This window comes from Hyposmocoma kahamanoa, unplaced genomic scaffold, assembly GCF_003589595.1.
Source record: "Hyposmocoma kahamanoa isolate Upper Pololo Valley unplaced genomic scaffold, ASM358959v1 63, whole genome shotgun sequence".
Classification (NCBI taxonomy): Eukaryota; Metazoa; Arthropoda; class Insecta; order Lepidoptera; family Cosmopterigidae; genus Hyposmocoma; species Hyposmocoma kahamanoa.
In genome coordinates, this window is record NW_020653851.1 from 3,578,632 (window position 1) to 3,602,593 (window position 23,962).

General features: G+C 35.5%; 1 protein-coding gene across 1 annotated transcript in view; it reads right to left on the bottom strand.

Annotated features, from left to right (window-relative positions):
- Positions 1–2,678: 2,678 nt before the first annotated feature.
- The window catches only part of LOC113230462 (FERM domain-containing protein 5), a 143,786-nt gene continuing 122,502 nt past the window's right edge, over positions 2,679–23,962 (bottom strand). The window contains exon 13 of the transcript XR_003310494.1: positions 2,679–2,732. The gene's annotated coding sequence lies outside the window, so the exon portion shown is untranslated. The remainder of the gene's footprint in view (positions 2,733–23,962) is intronic.

Consider the following 23,962-nt stretch of genomic DNA (forward strand, 5'->3'; position numbering starts at 1 on the left):
ATACTGCGATGACATTACAATTTAAATTTCGAATAGGTTGACTTGGGACATTTTTTTTCGTGGTTTTTGTATTAGACCCGTCGTCGATTTATTTGTAAGTCAATGCTTTCATGTCATAAAAGCGCTCTTGGCGTATGATCATATGTAGCCAAGAAAAATACATTTTTTACCTTTGCTTGTATTTTCTATTTTTGTTAGCCAGCTTTTTTACATTTCCTGTTCTGTTAGAAACTCATTCCTTGGTAGATTACCACAAAAGAATAAGTTAATAGAGACTGGCAGCTCTCTGGTCACCGGAAGCTCCGACGAAGCGAATTGAAAGCTCCTTGGAAAGGTACATAGCCGTGGCAAAAAGCTCGTAGCACCGGCTGTGGTTGGCGTATTTAATACTTTTGCAGTTCTTGGCTGGTGGTAATCAATGTATACAGGATTATATACATTACTACATTATCTATTGGTACCACATTCGAACCTCAAGATTAAAATAAAAGTATCCTTAAATAACAATGAAATTGACAAGAGTATCTCAAAAAAAATCTTTCAGTTTCTCTTTTAAACTTTCATCTTAATTAATTTCGTAAATCATTTCAAGTGGTTTGACTGTCACAAAGAATCATTTCTAACCAACTTCAAAAAAAGGAGGTACCGATTGTTGTGAACCGATTTTGATAATTATTTTTTTGTTGGAAAGAGGATACCTCGGTAGTGGTCCACATTTAAATTTGAACCGGTGGCAAACTAGGGGATGAATCGGTTTCGCGCACTTTCCGTAACCGATTTCAATAAAACTTGGCAAATAGATATAATTCCAGGAACTTTTCAGGTCGGTTGTTTTAGTACTCTGTACTGAGATTATTGTAACTCTGCGAACATCAAGCCTCGTAGCATTTCGAGTTTCATAATACTCACAGATAGAATCCTCAGCTTACTTTGTGACTTGTCTTACATATTTTGTACTTGATTGCATTTCTTGAAGAATAATTGTAAGCAAAATCCCTTGAAGTAAAAATTATACAAGTACACATTGGCCATCCTATTTGAACTCAACGAAATTACCATCCAATCTAAAAGTTGCCACACGTAATCATACGTTGCGAGGTGCGAGAACGACTGTCGTGTAGATTAAACTTTTCTCATTCCCGTTTTACTTGACTAAGCCTTTAACCACCTCTTTTGAACTCACAACCTTTCAATGAAATTTATTTTATATAGACTAATGTAGTAAGTTAGTAATTACATTCACCTTTAAGTTCTGCGGACATGAGGCCTAAGGGTAGGAAACACACAACTATATCCCGCTACAGCCACATAGTGACTCGCATACAAATTGTTTAACATTAATTACATTCACCTGGAAGATCTACTACATGAGACGCAAAGGTAAAAATCCACTGTGATATGTTGCACGTTAACCGCGGTTGGTACCATACGAAGACAATACACAATGGTTATATATAGTAACTTGTATAAGTTACTATTTTGCGACTCTTTGCGCAACAGCAAACCGTTGACAATGACAGAGAGTCATTCAAATCAATATGACCACACTAATCTACTAGTTATCACTCTACAACGAGTGGCGTCTATTTTTACAACCTAATAAACATATTTCATCTATTCAAGCCGGCAGTCTTCACTTGCTCTGCTCCTTACATACCTCCTTCGCTTCATCCATATACCGATGGCTTTCTAGATTAGCCGCTTTTTTATTATACTAAGTGACGGGACGAGCAAATCGTGCGCCTGGTGGTAAGCGACACGCCTGTCCATAACAGTTGCAGAGATATGTTAACAAGTTCCATGTGCCTATAATTTCACCAGCACCCTTGCCTTTCAAAACTGAAACGCATTAACGTTCATCTTTTGTATTATTAGTATTTTCTATATTGTGTGGTACACAAATTTAAACAAATTTATGTACATGTGCTTGTTTTTTATAAAACCTGCCACAGAAATGCTATGTTACCTACATAATATTTAATATTTATTGTAATTTTTATATCATGTAGATAACTGCACAATGTGCGAAAAATCTGTATGAGTTTATGCACATTGTTTTGTTTGTTACTTAAATGTAAATTTAAAAGAGAAATAAATAAATAAAATAAAATTAATTTTACGACTATCATGTGGCAAAAATACTTTGGACATATAACATGTGACTTTATTATAACAAGGGTACCAATTGTCAGCGTTCGCCGTGTCACTACCATAAGAGTCTATGCACACAGCGCATTATATACGCGCAGACGACACGCGTTTCATGAATGATTGTTGCGTTTGTATCGACTCAAACGCGATATAGACGCGGGAACAGCGCTTTCGAATCTCGTCATTTCAAAAAATAAGTGAAATCCCATAAACTTTTATTCCATTAAATAATAATGTTATATGTGTTCATATTACTAAACTACTTGTGACAACTAGATACATAAAAAAAATTAAAAAATTTATAAATAGAAAATTTCATCGAGGGCCGTACCCTGGGGCATCGTGCCCAGAAGGCTAGCTCCTTTGAATTGCTAATCTTACACTTAGGCAGAAATAGCTGCCAGTCTTGTGGTCATCGGAGGCTTCTACGAGACGATCCGACAGCTCGTTCGCTAGAAGTTTCGCCTGTGACCTCTCCAAGGACTCAAGGTTTGAAACGCAAAAGGCACAAAGCTGTAGCATTGGGCAAGGTTGGCATATTTGAGCCTTTTACAATTCTCGGCCGCTCTCCGCTATTTTTACTGAAATTAACAAACAAAACTAAAATTAAAACTATTAGAAGCAATAACTGCGATATGTTCCTTTCTACAAGATTGTAATAATAAATTTCAGCGTGCACTCGCCTCTGCAATAAAGGCACCGCCACCGCTGTAAACCAAGCTCTTGGTACACGTATTTCTATATTCGCATCACCAGGTTTCGCTCTCGAAGAAACATTTGAACGTGGTAAAATTTAATAACTTGACCTGACCTTGGAAGTAAGTACCACCTTTCCAGCACGCCTTTACGTGTCGAAAGTAATAACCGGGTAACAAACAACGTAAATGTGGTTGTGGTTTACGATTTAAATTATAAGTATAAAATATATTTATTTATACACTGTACAACTGAAAAACGACCTCCGTGGGCCAACGGTTTGCACTGTGTGCGCTGGGCGATTCCCAGTAGGACCAATTTGAGGTATGCAATTTTCTAAATTAATTCTGGTCTGGTTATTCTAGTATTTATTTTATTTATTTTCTCAAAACACTAAAAACATTACATGATACTTCTGCTTCACACCCCTAAACCTATGTCACTTTGTCTGGGTGCTGCTCATTCCTCTTATGAACCTATAAATACAGGACATAATAGTAACTTAGAGTATAAAATTAACAAAAAAATGATTTGTATATGTATACCATAAAGAAATAATTTTGAATGTCGGTAGAAGAAAAACAAAACAACAAATATCGTACTTATAGTACACGCAATTCTCTAGTTTGAAACCAAGTAATTCGTGTGGTTGTTAAAAACTGGTTCAATCAAGTTTCATATATATGATACTTGATATGATGCATTCATTTGCTCCTCGTACTTTGTAGACGCTATCTTGGTGATCAAGTAAACTTACAATACTTCAAGCAGGAGCTAATGGCGACGCTTAGCACTTGGAAAGCAGAACAAGACACCACCTTGTCGAAACTTGTCACGGACATTACTTCGCTCAAAACTCAGTGTAATGAAATACAGAAAGTTAATACAGAAATTGAAAATTTTATAACCTTCCCGAATGCCCAATTTGAAGAAATAAAGGATTAGGTGTGCAGACTGTAGACTGAAAGAAACATAAACAGAGACTATATCCTGTCACTAGAGACGCAAATTGAAGAATTGCAGCAGCGTTCCCGATCGTCGGCCGTGGAAATCCGTAACATCCCTGAAAAAGAGTATGAGACTGACAGGGATCTGGTCGACGTAGTTAAGAAACTTGCCACTACCCTGGAAGTAGTCTTTCAGGACAAGATGTTCCATCTATTGACGTCCTGGAAGGCCTGGAACAGTAAAGGCCATAGTGACTGAGGCCAACTAAGTCCAAGTGAAAGAAATCTTCATCACATCAGTCCGCCGCTTCAATAAAGATCGTCAGGTTTCGGTTAAACTAAACTATGAGCATATATCAATAGCTGGTAACCAAAAGCCGTCATAGCGATTGTGCTACTGGGTGGGATGAGATATCACCTCGGGTGCTTAAACAGTCCTGTGATATTTTAACTCACTCATGTCTTTAACCTCTGCATCACATATGAAGTCTTCCAGCGAGTTCTGAAACATGCAATCGTACATCCAATTTGCAAGGGGGAAGCAGTGATAGCGTCCATACTTATAGACCTTACTGCCCTTTTCAAGATCTTGGAGAGATACCTCAACACCTGCTTAATTAAGTATCTTGTAAAATACAATTTATTGTCAAACAATCAAAAAAATACACAAAAAAAATATTTTTGTACCTCACCAAAGCGTTCGACACGGTATCTGTTCCTATCCTCTTATCTAAACTTGAACGCCTGGGAATTCGAGGTCTTGCCCTGAAAATCTTTACTAGTTATTTATCGGAACGCACTCAAAGTATTAAAATTGGTATCCTGGTCAGTGACAAGGAATTAATTGGTTATGGTGTCCCTCAAGGAAGCATTCTTGGCCCTACGCTGTTTCTGGTATACATGGACCAGCTATGTAGTTTGCCGCTTCAGAACTGTGATGTTTTTGCTTATGCAGACGACACTGCTCTACTAATCTATGGTTCTCTGCCATAAATCATGCTGAAAATACCCTTTGACGTGTTAAAGAATGGCTTTTAGGTAATCTTCTAACATTTTCCTAGACAAAACAGAAGTCATTCAATTTGATATTGCTAAAACCTCAAAACCAGACTTGCTTCCTCTAGACATAAAAATACCTAACCGCTCCACCTCTAGCACCATCAACTGCAATTGTAAAGCTCTCGATACTGTGCGATCCAGTACTGCACACCTTATCCTTTATAAGTATCTGGGTGTACACCTAGATGACAGACTTGACTGGCACGCCCGAATTAAATCACTTTCAGCCCGAGTCAGAAGACTCATTACATTTTTAAGGACCTCCGCCACTAAGCTGACCGAAAAACTCTTTTTATGGTATACTTAGCACTATGCCAGTCAGTTATCTCCTACTGCATCCCGGTATGGGGTGGTGTCAACAAGACCTCTGTACTAAAATTGGAACGGGCTCAGCGGGAGATTCTCAAAGTTATGACTTTTTGAAAAACGAACTCTACTGCTAACCTGTACAATGAATGTAAAGTACTTATAGTAAGACAACTTTTTGTTCTGCGAACGTTTCTGCGTAAATATCAGTCACTACCTTACCAGTCGAAGGGGAGCGCTCATATGTCCTATATATAAACAGCAATATAGTGCTCTAAGCTGTAAATTATAAAACAGGGTAAACAAATTAACTCACATTCAAACACTGTCGAAGTATGCAGTTAAAAAAGTGCTCCAAGACACACTTTTAACGGTAAATTATCATGACACCGAAAACCTGTTAATGTGAAGAAAACCCGTCATCTACACACGCTCACTAACTCCTAAGATACAGGATACCCTAGTTTAAGAGTTAAGGAATCACTTTTAAATGGCGTTTCTTCTCTTCTTGTACAACTTATGTCTTTGTTCTCATGTACCTTGTAATGTCATTGCTTTTCTTTATTAAATAAATTATGTAACAAAATCACAAAACAATTCAACAACTCATATTAGTTCCGTCACGCACCGCTAGATGGCATTGGCGTCGAAATCGCAAATTCTGCATCGCGGTGTTAAGATTTTCCCTCGCGGAATGACTACTGGCGGCGATGCGAACATGAACATGTAGGTCTGCTTCCTTGTTTGGAACTCCGCTTTAGATCGTTACCGTTGAACCTACTGCACTGCACTGTGCTACGCTTCTAGCGCTGCTTCGTAATTGGAACTGCGCTATAGAACGTAACACTAGTTGTTGCACTCTGAGCCGCTTCCTAATTGGAACGTGCGTACGGGTCCTCAACTACGTGCCGATTAGGGGGAGTCCTTTCCCACTATACCACCGACGTTGTACATACTGTATATGTTGTAAAAATAAACCACCATATTGGAAAAACCTGGTTTCCTTCTGTCACCCCGATAAGAACATACTACAATTATTATTATTATTATACTTGAAAGTTTCAATCACAACGTGATTCAATTCGTTATCAAAATGGTTGCTACAATCATTAAAAGGAAGCAATTATTATGTTTTATAGACTTAGAACGTTTACATAGACGCAAGTTGTATGATGACCTTAAGTGGCGTCTTATTTATATCAGTTACATTATTTTTATAGTGTTATTTGTTTAGAATGTAAGGAGGTTAAAAAGGTAAGCAATGGAACGATAATCATGTAAATAATGTACACGAAAATAGTTGAAAGTACACATACGCTGATCTCCCTGAGAAGAACGAGCAAGAAATTCTAGGGATTGCGGGATTTGTCAAATAAACTTATATGCTATGGAATACACTTTAAATCATAACCGTGTGGAATCAAGACTCATGTTGTGTTTCCATATATCTTTATCTAACTATTTTAAAACTAATTTAATCTAATTTTGTAACATGACTTTTCAATTAAAATACTTTTAATGTAAGTTTTAAACTTAGGAAGTGATCATCTTAATATATACTCTGAAATCTTATTGTAAAAACGTATACAGTTCGCCATACAAGAATCGTTTACTTTAGTTAAACGGAAACGTGGTATCACGAGTTTGGACTTAGTTCTAAGGTATAATATTAACCTCTAAGGTATAATATTAAATATTTTCTTTCTTGAGTAAATGTGCGGTGATGCCACAGTCATGATACCAGTCTCGAAATTTCTATGAACTTCGCCGTAATCTGAAAAATGGCAACAATTACAATATTCCCGTTTTTTAAAATTGTTCACAACATATGTTCACAAAAAGCAGAAAAAGTTAATTTATTTTTATTCCCACTTCCCCATTGTTGCCAACAGAACGCTAACAAGAACAATGAATAAAGACAGATTTTTCGGTCAATTGTGTTGAATTTTAGAGCTGAGGTAAAACGGTTCAATAGCTGCCCACAATGGCCTATCGTTCTTTTCATCAATTCAAACATAAACATCTGTAAACGTAATGCCTCGGCCACGAAAATATCGCCACGCTTGAGGCGTTTCAGCTCGCTGAAAACGTTAATACGCCCACGAAGTTTGGTAATATCGCTTACAGCATGGGCAGTAGGAGGAATACTCGGAACTATTGCTTGGTCTGTGGAGCAATAGTTCAGTTCAATGCGATGACTCGTCATCATTACACCGTGAAAACGTCGCTGACAAAAATATCTGAATATTGTTTTGAAGGTAGCACTTTTTTGCAAGGAGTACACTATTTAAATAGAGAAATAGTACAACGTAGTAAATTTCATTTTTATATTATTTAATATATATAATGAAATAGTTACCGAACAATAAATAAAAACAATTTGTTTCAATTACAGACGCGTGGAGGGACCGCTTCTATCGAGGCGCGTGGAGCGACTGTTTTGTGCATACTATGGTCACTATGGCACTTTCTCGTGTAATTTATGTTCTGGCCGCCCGCGCCCGCAAAAATCATCGAGTCAAATCTAATGCTCATGCAAACCCCCTCGTAGCGAATTTCGCTGCAAGTGGCAGCGGTACTTTGTGGCCCTTTTAAATAAAATCATATATTTTTAATGGACGCTTTTAGTAAAATGCGAATTCACTAGGAACGTCGCGACCCGAGTTCCTTGGGTAACTATTTCCTTAGCTACCTGTACAATACTGAGTCGCAGATTTCTATGAAAACCCTCTGAAATGTAACCCGTATTTAGCGCAGGGTTTATATATAATAATAATAATACAATAATGTGCCACACAAACTCACCAATTATCTGATCTCAAATAAGAGAATTCCCTACACTAACCGAGATTTTAACCGAGACAACATATTAACTTCGCGCAACCCAAACTAATTTACTAATTTGGAAAAGTTCGTTGCCCAAATTTGTCCTACTGGGAATCGAACCCTCGTCACCTAGTGCTAACAGTGCAAATCACCCACAGAGATCGCCAAATGTTATATACCTACATATATGTTCCTGTATAGTATAGAAAAAGCAGCATGTGTATATGTATGTACAATATACCAATCATTGTATAATACATATTTGTACTTTCTATAGAATTCCATTTCATTGAAAATAACAGATCTTTGAATGTAATTTTAACTAAACCAAGTTTTTGGTTCGAATACGACCGGATCGAAGGAATTTTTTCTGAGTGTTTTTTCTGAGTGTTCGATCTTTGTATTAATAATTAAACCAAGTTTCTCACGAATATTTCTCGAGGGAAGCATTTATATTTTAACTTGGACATTACAGGTGCTACCGAAACTTCCGCCTAGTAATTTTAATTTTAGCCCGCAATAACAAATCCATCTCAAGTGCTGTATCGATGTAAAAATCTACATAAGTCCTTTTTTATTGACTGTACGAGCAAGTTGTGCGCCTGGTGGTAAGTCACACGCCTGTCTATAGCAGTTGCAGTGTCACTTAGAGCTTTAAATAAAGCAAAGATCTGATGGATACTGCCAATGCGCCCGTCACCGAGAGACATAAGTTGACAATTCCCTCTCTCTAGTCGTTCCCACATGTCTGAAGATCGTGGTCTGCTTCGTGCCTACTTTTAAAGCGGGTAATCTGCCTCCATCTATTTTCATCTCGCAAGCCACTTGGTCGGTCCATCTTATTGGTACACGACCTCGTAATCGCTTTCCTTCTGTGTTTCATGACAAGTCTCATGTGCCTGTAATTTCAGCAGCACCTCTACCCTTCAAAAAGGAATGCAGTAATGCTCCCATTACTGCTTGGCGGCAGAAATATGTAAGGTGGCAGTAATTGCCCGGACGAACTCTTTCACAAAGAGCGTTACGGCTATTGCAACGTCTATATCAACGATTAGGATTTTTTTATTATTATTAAAAACTAAGTGCGCATTTGACTTGCATCTCACCTGATGGAAAGTGACGATGAAGTAGACAATGGACCACGCACATCTAAGTAATGCCTATTCACTCTCGCCTTGAAAAGGTCCAAGTTATAACGTTCAGGAAACAAGTCCGCAGGCAGGGAATTCCACTCCGTTACCGTTCGCCGTTTCGTACGAAATCTTGAAATATCCACAACATGGGGGTGGAACCCCAGCCTACGCCTGGTCCCCCGGTGGTGGAAAGGGGAAGGCGGAATTAATTCGTGCAATTCCCTCGCACTCTCTTCGTGATATATCCCTTAGAATAATTACACATTTATTAGAGTTTTGTACAAATTTTTGCTTATTAACTAATGTCACCCAGCGCTGAATTTACAACCCATAATCGTTAATAAGCCCTAGCAAGCTAGAGCAGTCTCCTAGATGCCGAATATTATAGTGTATTAATGAATGCCGGAGAACTTGACATACATTTCGAATTTAGGGAACATCTCAACTGATACGTACTTAGGAGCTGTTTATTGATACGCGCCTTAATTATTTTTATTAAGTCTCTATAGCAATATAATAGAATGAAAACATTTGTGTTATTTATCGAGGTTTTTACGATTAGTAATGGAATTCCCAATGTGTATTGGAAATTAATTACTTATATTTCTTACTGTTCGATTTTTGTGTTAATAATTATAACAAACTACTTAGTATAATAAAACATTCAATAAAAACTTAAAAATAATAAAATTACTTTTTCGTATATAAATCGTGTACGTTGGTTTTTCAAACTATTATTTCAGGCTATTTACAGGTCCCATGGACACGGATGACTGAGATTTGAAATGAGTCATCACTAAATATGTCTAATACTAATAATATATAACTGAATGTATTTAATATAAAAGCATTTTATAAATACGTGACTTAAAATAAATAAAATAAATATGCCGTACTTAAATTTGTTTATTTATATAATCTCAAATACAATAAACACGCAATGTTACCCAACGATATAATTTTAAAACTCGTCTACGAGCTACGGTGCTCGTTGAACTACATCGTAGCAGCTACGCCACGTTTGAGTTGCTACGAGTTTAGAGAAGTCTACGAGTGCGCTACGATTTTTCAAGTAGAAACCCTCGCTTCGTAATTCTAGCGCATTTTATGCGAGTTAATTAATTCACAAAGTAACCTTTGTTTGACAACCTCAATAGCCCCGTGACTGGTACTGTGGACACTAGATGCGGCGTTCCCGGATTCAATTCCCTGTGAGATCAATTTAGAAAACGAAGGTTTCTAATTTCATTGCTTTCTAGTTTGAGACTAAGTAATTGGTGGGATTGTTATTATGGAAACATTGCGTTTTTATTATACTTGAGATTGTATAAATAAACAACTTTAAATAAATATGCCGCCGATGTTTATTTTATTTATATGTATTATATTATATTAAATATATTCACTGTAGTATTTTTTTTATTTAATGCTGTGTAAGTAATTCTTATCATAATTAACTAGATATATTATTTAACAACCTTGTGCAAGGTGCAGATTTAGTATTTTTAAATAACATTTTAAAGTTTTCAAAACTGCTGTCAAACGCAAGGCAAAAAAATGATAAGTTTTGAGATACACCCAACCTGCAGAAATCGTAAAACAGTATCAAGATGTCAGCTCATAGTGCTTCGCGTGAAAAAAAAAGAACGAGCTTAAATTTTATGAAATATACAAAATTCTGATTAAATTTATCACAACTAAAGCCAAAAGCGTCAATTCTGCTCCCCTGTGACGTTTATTAGATTTTGAAACAATGTCGCATCCTCAATATATACAGAAAGTATCACCAAGGTTTCCATTTTCCAGTATATTCACATTCATGGTATCAATACAGATTTTGAACCAAATTTAGTTTTTATCGATAATATTTCAAATTACTATTCTATAAATAAATAAAGAAATGATGTTCCAGACAACCGCACCAATCATGTGTACCTGTAGTCGAACCTCAAACCTCCTTATCCATCGCCCTCAGTGCAAAATCGTTAGGTCATCATATTCTTTGGTTGCACCATCAAAAATTATTATTAAGCAATAAGGCATAATAAATTAGAAGCAGTAGAGCTCCTTGTGAAAGAGTTCGTCCAGGGAAGTACTGCCACCTTACCTATTTCTGCCGCCAAGCAGTAATGTTAGCATTACTGCGTTTCGGTTTTGAAGGGTAAGGGTGCTAGTGAAATTACAGGCACATGGGACTTGTCAACTTGTCTCAGGGTGATGGGTGAAATGGCAGTGCCCCTCAGATCTTTGCAATTTAAAGCTCTGACTGGCACTGCAACTGTTATGACAGGCGTGTAGCTTACCATCAGGCGCACGTCTTGTTCATGCCGTCACTTGATATTATATAAAAAAAATTACAGTCAACAGCACATCAAACTATTCACTTCTATTCGAATATTCCAGTGCAAAGGAATAAGATCCCGCAATGTGTAAATGTTTTTCCGTCTGTACATTGAATTGTTCGTCATAAATAACATTTTATTTATTCATTAATTTTTAATTAATAAAGAGCTTTTATAATAAAATTTAAAGCTGCAAAGTCGTGATTGAAATAACTGAATGTAACGAAACGCGTCGTTGTCCCATTCGCTTTTGTTGAAAGTAAGTTTATGTCAACATGTTGCCGTATCCAAAGAGTCGCATATCACGTTGCCATGTCACAACTATATACAATTTCAAGTGCTAAATCTCGAACTCTACCGTCTCCAATCACTTCTAACATGTCAAGAGCAGAAGGTTGACGTATGTCGATCGCCGATCGTGAGATTCTTTCAACACCAAACACTATTCCTGATCGACATTCGCCATGTTTTTTCGCTATTTTTAACCGACTTCAAAAAAGGAGGTTCTCAACTCGTCTGTATGTTTTTTTTTGTATGTATGTTACGCGACAACTCCGGTATTTGTGAACCGATTTTCATGATTCTTTTTTTTTTGTAGGGTACTTCCATACTGGTCCCATTTGCTATTTCTGCCATTCAAGGCGTTTTTCTCTCAATATACTTTGAGTAGTGAAAACCGATTTTAATTATCTCCAGTGTCAAGTCCTGTATAGTGGCGAACTAGGGGATATTTCAATACAACTTAGCAAATAGACGTAACTCCACTCACTTTTGAGGTCGGTTTTTTTAGTACTCCGACTGAGATTATTTTATCTCGTTATTCTGTCGATTGAACCACCAAAATCGTTCCTACTTAAGATTAGTTTTTGAAATGTTAACATTAAGAAGAGCTTATTAAATTTGTATTTATTTATTGCTGACAAAATACCAACAGCAATTGTAGTAGCATGTGTTTTTGACAAATAATGAACATTATTTTGATTCATAATTAAAGGTGAACAAAACATTAAGAGACAAGTAGGTACCTACGACAAAGTGTACAACATTTGATATCTATTTAATGTTCAATGTACACCCTTATCCGGGTTTAAATAAAGTTAAACTACTACGTATATGTAGACTGTGAATATATACCAATTAAATGTTAATTTGGTGCGCTTGTTTCGTTAAATTGCGTATTCTCGGCTGTCGTTTTGCATCAACTAACTGGTGGCAGAGATTTCTGTAATAAACTACTTATGGAGTTCCAATAAATCCAGCAAGCGGGAAAAAGATGAAATGACTTAAAAATAATAAATACTCTTTTTTTGTTATAACATGTTAAGTGCACATTTGATCTCCGTCTCACCTGATGGAAAGTGACGATGAGGTCGACCTATGAGCATGTACACCTAAATAATGCCTATTCACTCTCGCCTTGAAAAGGTCCAAGTTATAATTCTATTTACTATAACTAGCAGGTTATGACTATAAACAAAATTTCATTTACCTTTATGCATACACACACGTATTTTTTCTTAGAATAACTATACTGGTACAACTCTTTTAATAGACTCTTGCTTAATGATTTCATTTGATTGCATTGTCCGCCTGTGCTATTCTTTGTACACAGTACAATACTCTTTACTGCTAAATGCCGTATGGTCGGCGGTCGGTACGTATGTCATTCCAGGTTTAAACGTTTAGAAATGTATATTTCTCGCAAGTGTTCTATGTAGTGAATAAGGTGCCCTCTTATTTAAATAATATTCAATCCAAAAGATACGTCTGTACATGCATCCAGATTTTTATAATACTAAGTGACTGGAAGAACAAATCGTGTGCCTGGTGATAAGCGACACGTCTGTCCTTAACAATTGCAGTGCCACAAAGATATGCGCCCGATACACTGAGACATAAGTTGACAAGTCCCATATTCCTGTAATTTCATTAGCACCCTTCGAAACCCGAACACAGTAATGTTCACATTACTGCTCGGCGGCAGAAATAGGTAAGGCGACAGTACTTCCCTGGACGAACTTCTTTCACAAGGAGCTCCATTGCTACTAAAATACTTGCCACGTGAAGGCTCCTTTTCTTAGGCACAGTTTTAAACAATTACTTCATTTTAAATGTATGTTTTGTGTTGAAGAATAGTTTTTATTATATTTTATTTATATATTTACTTAATAAACTAACAAATATTATTTGCTTAAAGAAATGTTGTTTACAAAAGGTGTTAGTTACACATATATACGTACATAGAATGGGATAATTTTCATGAAGTAAGGACGCTAGGCAGCCTCTATAGTTGTAGATACAGCGGAAGTGTCACGTTCCAACTTCCGTAGAATATAAAGATAACGATGTAAATTATTCTATACTGCATCAGTATCAAGCTTCCATTCAAACGCATTGCGAATTAATCGTCAATATGCGTTGCATTATTATTCATTCTATCGCTATAGGAATTCGTGAATTGTTGTACGTGGCTTTTGAAGTATTAAAAATATTTATAACATCACGTTTTAATAATTTCAACAAATGTTCTTTTGCAGTTGCATTTCCAGAAAAACGGTTTCTTTTCCAAAGCATTGCAATGCTTTCATTCAAAAGTTCGGGTAGTTATACATAAAAATTAGGTTGTTCTACTTGTAAAAACGTACTCTTGGTGTAATAATCCAACATCTGCAAAACGACAACAATGAGTGGGCAAGTGAACAAGAAGAGTGGTTTCAAGATTTTTCACAAATTCATTTAAAGGGCTTCTATAATAAGATTCCGGTTGATATTCAAATTTGGCCATTTATAGATTTAAAACTAGAATGAAACAAAAGTCTTATACAGCTTCTGCGTACTTGGATGACAAAAACCCATGGTAGTGACCCATTTAGCTCCTGCAGGTATCTTCAATGTAAGATGTTTGAAATAAATATTGCAAACGTTAAATATATTCAAATATATATTTACAAAGAGCAACCCCTTTTTTTGCTCATTCTTCTCAAGGGAATCTGCCTTACGAATAAGCGGTAGAGTTTGATCAATATGGCGATTTCAAGTGTAATATTCTTACCAGTGAAATAAAGATGATTTTCAATTTGAACTTTTTGAATTCTGCGAAAAAAATTAATCGTTAGCTTTTTATACTCAAATAGGCGAGCTATAAAAGTTCACATATACGTAAGTAATTGTTTCATGTTTTTGTTGTTGTTCATTATTTTTAAGACTTTCATGTGATAAAAGCACTTTCTTGTGACTTTTATATTTAGTTTTCTTTTATTGCTTGCGATAGTCCCGAATTGTATGATGTTATGTTTATTAAATCATTGTGAAATTATTTTTGTTGAGCCAACACAAGTCACTGCTATGCGAATGCTAAACCACTAATGCGATTGTGTTGTTCATGTCAATTCGTACTTAAATGGATTGTCTTTATATTTATACTATGGTTATCAATATATCACTTCCAAATAAATGCATTTGTGTCGTGTTACGTCTGTTAGGTCGTTTATGAAGAGAAGATAGAATCTATTAAGTAACATTAAATTTACTACGCGCTCTTTAATGTATAAAAAACTAAGTTATATGCTTTTTATAAAGAGGGAGATAGTGGAGTACATCACATTAAAGGCCAAATACAACCTGAGAGTCGAGCGGTTGGGGTACCGCCACAACGTGAATTTCAATTCGTTTGTGGTGAGAGTATCGACCGAACATCTGTCGACATTCATAAAGGAGAAGTTTTGGCCGAATGGATGTCGTGTATCGGCAATTCCGCCGTCGGCTACCTGAGACCAACAACTTGATTTTGATTGCTTCTCCCGATCGGAAACTGCGTCTTTTCCGAGTCGAGGCGCATAATTGCGATTCACAACTGGCCGATGGGAAACTTTTCACATTTCCAATCGGAACAATAGTTGATTTAACTCACAAATTAGAAAGACATAGTAGGAATCAAGTTCATCTCGTCGCTCTGAAACCCATCTGATTTCGAGACTACCCGGTCTGGTCGATTACGATTTGGATAAAAATAAGGATATTGATTGCGCCACACGTCGCAGATAACTGCAATTTCTGTAGATTAGTTATTTAGTTTTTATAAATAAAAAATAAAATAAAAATACTTTATTTCGTCTCAAATATTAACAAAATTGCATACAAGATTGAAACCTTCTTTTAAGTACGAAAATACTTGTATAAGGAGGTCTCGCTCCTCTATAACTAGTACGTAATTACTCTAAAACAAAATAAAATAATAGTAATATTACAGAAATGTTTTTCTTAACTGTAATACAAATATATTGAAAGATTTATGTGTGTGTGTATATATGTGTGAGCGCGCGCGTGGTTGTGTTTGTTTCTGCGTGGGTGTGTTTGTTTGTGTGAATAAGTGTCAGTGAGATGTGTGTGTCGTATGTTATAACCCAGAATACGATGATTAGAATATGTTGTATACACCAAGGTATATATAGGTAAGCGTAATGTATAAAAGTATTTACTTTATAACTTAAGTAGTAACCTTCATTAGATTAACCTTTAATACCTAACTTAATATATAACTTTTATAACCTTAAACCTTCATTAGTTATAAAGAGACTGAGGCTCTCAGTCTCTTTATAATTTATTTTATATTACTTAATATACATCTTAGTCCTTAAGATATATATTGTATGACCCGGTTGCTTTATTCAAAATAATAAATAAAGAAAATTTTTTGAAAAATTATAGAAATTTTCGAATTAGTGCTGAAAAGTTACGTTTTTTATGATACTCAGTGGCAGGATAAACAAGTCGTGCGCCTGGTAGTAGCAACACGCCTGTCCATAACAGTTACAGTAAGAACTTTACATCACAAAGATCTTAGGGGCACTGCAACTGCGCCCTTCACCCTGAGACATAAGTTGACAAATCCTATGTGCGTGTAATTTCACCAGCACCCTCCAAAATCGCAATGGAGTAAAGTTCACATTACTGCTTAGTGGCAGAAATTGGTAAGGTGGCAGTACTGGAAAAACTCTTTCCTCTTTCACAAGTATCTCTACAGATACTAATCTGTTTAAAAACACGTATCCGTGTATTGATGAAAAGAGCGATAAACCATTGGTGTAGCTATTGAACCGTTTTACCTCAGCTCTAAATTCAACACAATTGACTGAACAATCGGACTCTATTCATTGTTCCCGTTAACTTTCTATTGGAAACAATGGGGAACTCGGAATAAAACAAGTAACTTGTTGTGTTTTGTTTCACGAAAAGGCCTTCCAGGAACTTTGTAGCCTCGAAGTGTGAAATATGTTGTAAACAATTTAAAATACGTAGTGCGTATTTGTTGCTATTCCCAAATTGCTGTGAAACCAAGTAATTTTTTTAAGCCAAAAAAATAATTGAATATCACGGTAGTAAAACATCATAGTATTTAATAAACTTCATACTACAATTATTAAAGCGACTCCCTAGTTAGCTGCTAGTAGCTGTAAAGGTCACCTAGCTGAGTGAAGAAAAACTTTAAAACATTTCTCACAGATGGCGCTACGGTAAAAAAGTCGTTAAAACCAAAAAGAAAGATCTATAACAAGCACAGAAAAAATCGAAAGGTCTGCTTGTTCGTTCCGTAGCTCTGTTGGGAGAGCGTCTGGCACAGTATGCTGAAGGCGCTGGTTCGAATCCAGCCGGATCGAAGGGATTTTTCTTAAGGTTCGATCTTTGTTTTAATAAATGTACACAATTTGGTTGAATACAAATTATAAAAGTTTTTTAGTTTCGTATAATACTTAACTTTTTTAACTGGCTCGCAGAAGTCCCAGGTTCGATTCCCAGCCCGAGGGAAATATTTGTATGGCCTACATTTATTTCTCTCGTGAGTTTGGGTGTAATGTGTGATTGTTTATGTGTGTGTTCATGGCACCCTCGACACAGGGCTTCCCTAGTGCGGCTGAGTGTGTGCGTTATTGTTATTGTTATTATTATTATTATTACTTAAATGTTAAGTATTCAGTATATTGCACTTTTTTGCTATATATTATTTTCGTGGTTATCGTTCCATAGGTTAACATTTCGACTCATCCGAAGAACAGAGTCCGATGTGATTATACAGCGAAAAGAGGATAAATACATGATCTCGTTATTCTAACTAAGACCTATCTATAGGTGTATTAAGAATTGTTATATGTTATTTCGTTTCGGAAATATAAAATCGAACAACGGTCGATCTGATATCCACAGCGACAGTGATAGAAAAATACAGTATCCTGAGAATAAGCAGTCTTGCACATAGGTCTTTGTTCTACGGAAGAGTCGACTTTAACCTTTTATATTATACCCGTGACCAGTACACTGAAAGACAAAGTAATTGATGTAAAAAAGACGTCGGTTATGGTGATCATGCAACTTGTATTTTTATAAAACGTCCTGAACCAATCAAACGCAATGATTGCTGCAACAATTTTTTAATGATTGCATCGACCACTAAATTAACTTATTGTGATTGATTCCATCTAGTATCTTGATAGGCTACCTTCATTGAAGTGAACAATGTTTTTTTTAACAATAACATCAATTACCTGGTTTTAAATTAGGTTATTGCTTATTATGGCCTCTATCTTGAGTATCAAAATAACGGAATTCACTCCGAAGGACTACCCAGAATTTCTTAACCAGAACCAAATCAGAAAAGTTAATTTCCCCAAATTGGCAATGCCGGGAATCGAACCCGGGACCTTTTTACCCCATAGTGCAAACATAAAGAATAGAACGAAGTATAATAATCCTATTTTTTTTTTGTTCATCTGTGTAATATCATTGGTTACATTCTCTTAGCTCTAGTTCATCAAATACGAGTACCTTCTATGAGCAAGATGCTTCTTCATTAAGTAAAATAACTTTATTAAAACGAAACGGAAATTTCAAAAAGCGATCAAAATAGAATTAACATCAATTTATTTAGGGTACTCAAATTACACAGAATCCAGCTGTTTAATCGCCCTCTTTCGGCAGCCCGAATTAATTGGGGACCAGATCGACGAGGGGGCGATTCTGTCAATAATTTAGTTTACTTGTTTAACGAGCTCTTACCTTCTTCTAATCCAATTTACCGTTAAGCCTGAAAAGAGTTTATTTAAGGATACAGTCCTCCACGCAAATATGCCTGTATAAAACAATCGTTAAAACCCAAAAACCCAATGTTTTAGGTTTTAACGTTTGTTTTCAAATCCCTGAATTTTGTTTTTTCGAATTGGCGCTTTCGTTATTTCTTTAAACACCAACAATTTAGTTTGGTTTCATTCAGTAATTTTTTAAATTGAGTTTCCACAATTTAGAGTACACATTATTTGGTTTTAAGTGCGATTTTTTCAGAATATACACTCAAGTAATCAATATATTTTTGCCATCTTGCTTGAAACTCGTTTACTCCTTTGCGGTAGAATGTGGCAAACGGGAATTCACAGTCTTGAAACTCATTTTCGGCTACTACACGGAAGGTAAATTGTTTTCCTTAAAGATAATTATCGGAAAAAAGAGTGAGTGTGGAAGGCTTCGAAGAAACTCCATTAAGGCAACAACAAAAGATTTGAAAGTAACGCACGGGAACGTTTCCACACGAGGTTATCTCGGCTGAGATATCAACAAAATCACAAAAAAAAACTACCAGCTTATCTATGTTTGCCGACAAATAGTAATGTGAACATTATTGCTTTCCGGTTTTGAACGTTAATAATAATAATAATAATAACGCACACACTCATAACCCCGCACTGGGGAAACCCTGTGTCGCGGGTGCTATGAACGTGTGTCCTATGTGTGTCATAGAACCCAAACTCACGAGAGAAATAAATGCAGGCCATACAAATATTTCGACCGGCCCAGAGATCTAACCCGGGACCTCTGCATGGCAGACCAGCGTGTTAACCGTTCGGTCACGGGGGCAGTTAAACAAGTCAAGCAGGTTACTGGTGAAATTACAGGCACATGGGACTAGTCAACTTATGTCTCAGGGTGACAGGCGCAGTAGGAGTGCCACTCAGATCTTTGAGTGGCAACAAAACTGTCATAAACTAGCATTTCGTTTACCACCAGGTTACTAATAAGTACTAATCATTCGAATGGGCAAATCATTCGTCTAAGTCGAATCCAAGCGCAATCATTCGACTCTAGTCGAATGATTACCGATACTGAATGTCGAATGGTTATAATTTCGGAACTCCTCCAGATCAACCACCATGTCCATATCAAAATATCCCTGCCCCCGTCACATTTACCTTTTGTCAGAGAGGGCTCGGTGATCACGAGCATTGTTGTGCTCTACGGAATCTATGCATTAATAATGAATTATCATTTAGATAATTTGAATACGAAAATTACTAAGTTACTAATTCGTCTGAATATTGATAATTAGTAATTATTAAGATTATCATTTCCTAAGTTTAAAACTTGCATTAAAAGTGTTTTAATTGAAAAGTCATATCACAAAATTTAAGAGTATATGTATTAGATAAAGATGTATGGGAAGAAAACATTAATCTAGATTCCACACAGCTATGATTCAAAGTGTATTCCATAGCATTTAAGTTTATTTGAAAAGAGCAATCCCCAGAGTTTCTTACTCGTTCATCTCAGGGAGGTCAATGTGGTGAAAGAGCAGTAGCTTAAAAAATGACGTTTTCTAGTGTAAAAATTATACCTGTGGGATAAATGATTATTGACATTGACTTTAAAATTAATAATGAGTCAAATATTGAAATCATTCACGTGCACGACTTGTTCGTCCTGTCACTTAGTATCGCAATAAAACCATATATCTACGATATATGGTTTCGTCGAATAAATGATTTTTCTATTCTATTCTACTCTATACTATTTAAATGAACATCAAAATAAAATAAACCTGACGCGTGCTCGTAAAACCAATTTTAGTAAAGTGGTGATAAGCTGTAGCTAGACCTACCTTTACCGAATGGATCACAGAGAATCAATCACATGAATATTAAAAACCCAAAAGTGTATTAACATCGTTTACATCACTTTCGGTTGCGTCTTGAGATTCCAATAACTTTTGATTTTTGACTACCACCAACTCAAATCCAAAAAAAATACCATGAGGAGAAGAAAACAGAGTAATAGTAAAGCATCGAATATATAAATATACTCAATGCTTAAAGCACTAACATTTATATTACGTAATAAATAGAATAACTATAGATATATATAAGGATATATTAATAAGAATAGTGTTATATTATTAATACAAAGATCGAACATTCAGAAAAAATTCCTTCGGTCCGGTCGGATTCAAGAAGATGTCGGTTAGAATCCGACCGGATCGAAGGAATTTTTTCTGAGTGTTCGATCTTTGTATTAATAATTATAACAAACTAGTGGAGTAATTTCACAAAAAATAATTGAATATCAATTCAATAAAAAATTAATTAATAATAGTGTTATAGACAAAAACTTCGTAACGATTTCACAAAAACATTAATAATGAGACATGTTGAGAATTATTTAGAATTTGGTTCCTGCCATTTTTTTCAAATCATTCGTAAGTAATATTCTTATCATTTTTGGTGTATATAAATACTTTACAAATCGTAAAAATCAAACATACCCGGTTTTCGATACCTGTCAAAGTTTTAATTCGTCAATCAGGGAAGCTTTCAATTACAGTTTAAAATCTTAACAACTTAACAGACAACGTGTGAAGATTGTACCGTCTGCTCAAACGTCTTAAGTTACCAAGTTAGGCCAGTCTATAATAACTTCAAAGTGTTTGAGTAAATATTGTTCAAGTTGTTAAATTAGGGACACGTACGCCATTAATGGGTTTTTCATATCACTCTTGTTTGTAAACAAAACATTCATTAAATATGCATTGTTATCAATATTTACGTTTAGGAATATTTTAACAAATACCGCGTTCGTTCCGCAGAGATCATCAAACGAAATCAAAAAATTTTATAGCATAGCAACATAGATCTTAAATTAGTAAGTACAGATCAAACATGAACCCTGGAAGGGCATAGCAATGTCAATTCTACATTTGTATTTCTACATAAATTTGTATCACAAATACATTATTATTTCCATTGACTTACAATTATATGGACGTCGGGTCCGCGCTAAAAAGTGGGGCGTTAACTTATAGGGCGTTAAAATCGTATACAGAGCGTCATTCACGCTTTAGTCTTCGTTTGTTCGACTGACAGTGAAGCAAGCAAAATTAGACAGTACTGCGATGACATTACAATTCAAATTCAACGTTTTAGCTTTTTCATATTCCTTTACATGTCACTACGTTTAAATGGGTTGACTTGGGAGGTTTTTTCGTGGTTTTTGTATTAGACCCGTCGTCCATTTATTTGTAAGTCAATGATTATTTCATTTAAAATTAGATAAATAAAGTAAAACAAAGAATTATTATAAATCGTTGGAAATAAAATTAAGTAGTAGTATTTGTGTGAAAATTTATTTCAAATTTATTTTAAAATAGTTCAATCATAAACTTATATTCAATTTTATAATTTCATTTAATTTCTTAAAAATATGTCTAATATTAGTAATTTCAAATTTATTTTAAAACCATATATATGGAACTAGACCTTCTCGCGCTTTTAGCAATTAGCCATATTCATGAGTCTATTCTACGGACTCAAACAATAATAATAATAATAATAATCCCAATACGTTTGTCCGCAATCGGGTTAATTGCAGTTAGCCTCGCTAACAACGAGAGGTGGTTGAATTTCTGTGGCGTGTCGCTTCCATCGTTCGCCGGTTTTTAAATTACGCTTTACCCATTTAGTTCTTTTATTAACGATTTTAATACCACCATGAATCCCTCCATGGTATTCGTATCTAACTTCGAGCATTATTTGTTTAGTTGTTGTATTGACTACTAGTTGTTGTATTGACTACTCTAATACCATTTCGCATGACGTATTCTCGCCTAACTTCACACTACCACCTCAACGAAAGTACTAGAAGACCCATGGTAAGGGTAAGCACTCAGTCTTGATTCAATAGTGAACTTAGAGAATGATAGTGAATTTAAGCTTAAGTTAATACTTGAGCCTAAGTCCCTGGCCCCGACGGACTGGCCTTTGTCGGGCAACACCGTCTCTACCTTTAAAAAATTCAAAATAAATTTTTTAGGCCGTGGGAGAGGCGAGAGTTTAAAATAAATATCCAAATTAATAATAATATTATGTATAATAATAATATCTATCAAAGTAGCTTTTGGCACAAGAAACAGAGAAATTCGTAAGGTCTGTATTCTTGAGATGTTATGTAAAATAACTCCACCAGTTCTTATTAAGAACCTTCTCCACCGCAGCCTGCGGTTACCATTTACCACTGCAAGTGTCATAGATAGGCGTGTCGCTTACCACCGGTCTCACGACTTGTTCGTCATAAAAATTTGTATATCTTAAAAAAACCGTTCTTCAACTTGGCTACCACCGTATTTGATATTCGAATATACTATATTCAATTGTATCATTAATAATAGTAGTAATAATAAGTTAATGACCTCATAAAAAACTTAATAGAAAGGAAACCCGGCAAATTGCACCTCGGGGAGTGTTTACAGAAAATGAATCGCATTTTACTACGTAAACTTCAGCGTTCACTTAATTTAAGTCATTCAAGTTATTCACAAAGTGGCACTTTGCGGTTGCGTATAACTATTCAGAGGCGTAGTGTGTAGTTCGTTAAAGTGATTTATTAGTTAGTTCATTTTCCACATTCGTGATTTGTACTGTTTACCTTTTACTCGATTAAGATTTTAAATAATTATATAAACATATATTAAATAACCCTGTGGTTATTTGAAAATACAACCTCGCAGAACTGTATTGCTAATATCTTAAACAATAACTTTTCCACCTCACTAGCTCGGATAGGCTTTCTTTCTCACTAGAAATCTTCGCGCAAAAGCGTTTTTGAAATTCGATGGACAGTGGTGCACCTAACTTTTTAACCGACGTCAAAAAAAGAAGGAGGTAAGTTCGGCTGTATGTATGTTTTCAGATTGCTACGTCAATTGCAGACCGATTTTGTAAATTATTTTTGTTTAAAAGGGTACTCTCTCTTGGAGGTCCTATTGTTACCAAGTCAGAATCTGATGAGGGGATCCATGGAAATCGAGGATAATCCTCAAATTTTGTAGGTATGTCAGTGTACATACTCCTTTTTGTTTCAATTATTGTAGACCTATTTTGAGAATTTTTTTTTTATTGAAAGGATCCATAGATTTGGGTACCTATATACTAAATCTATGAGCGGATCACATAGAAATCATATTGTTTTGACGAAAAAACATAGCGACACGTTCAGCTACGCGATGTGTCATACATTATTTATTCCGTTGGTATATTTTATTCTTATTACTATTAGACATTAAATTGACAATGAAAACTAATTTTGTTTATTAAACTATTTTGTTATAGTTCAACTGTTTTTCTTTCATCTACCATTTTCCTTGCTATAGTGAGATGAATAGTTGTGTGTTTTGCGTCTCGTGTCTTGAAAC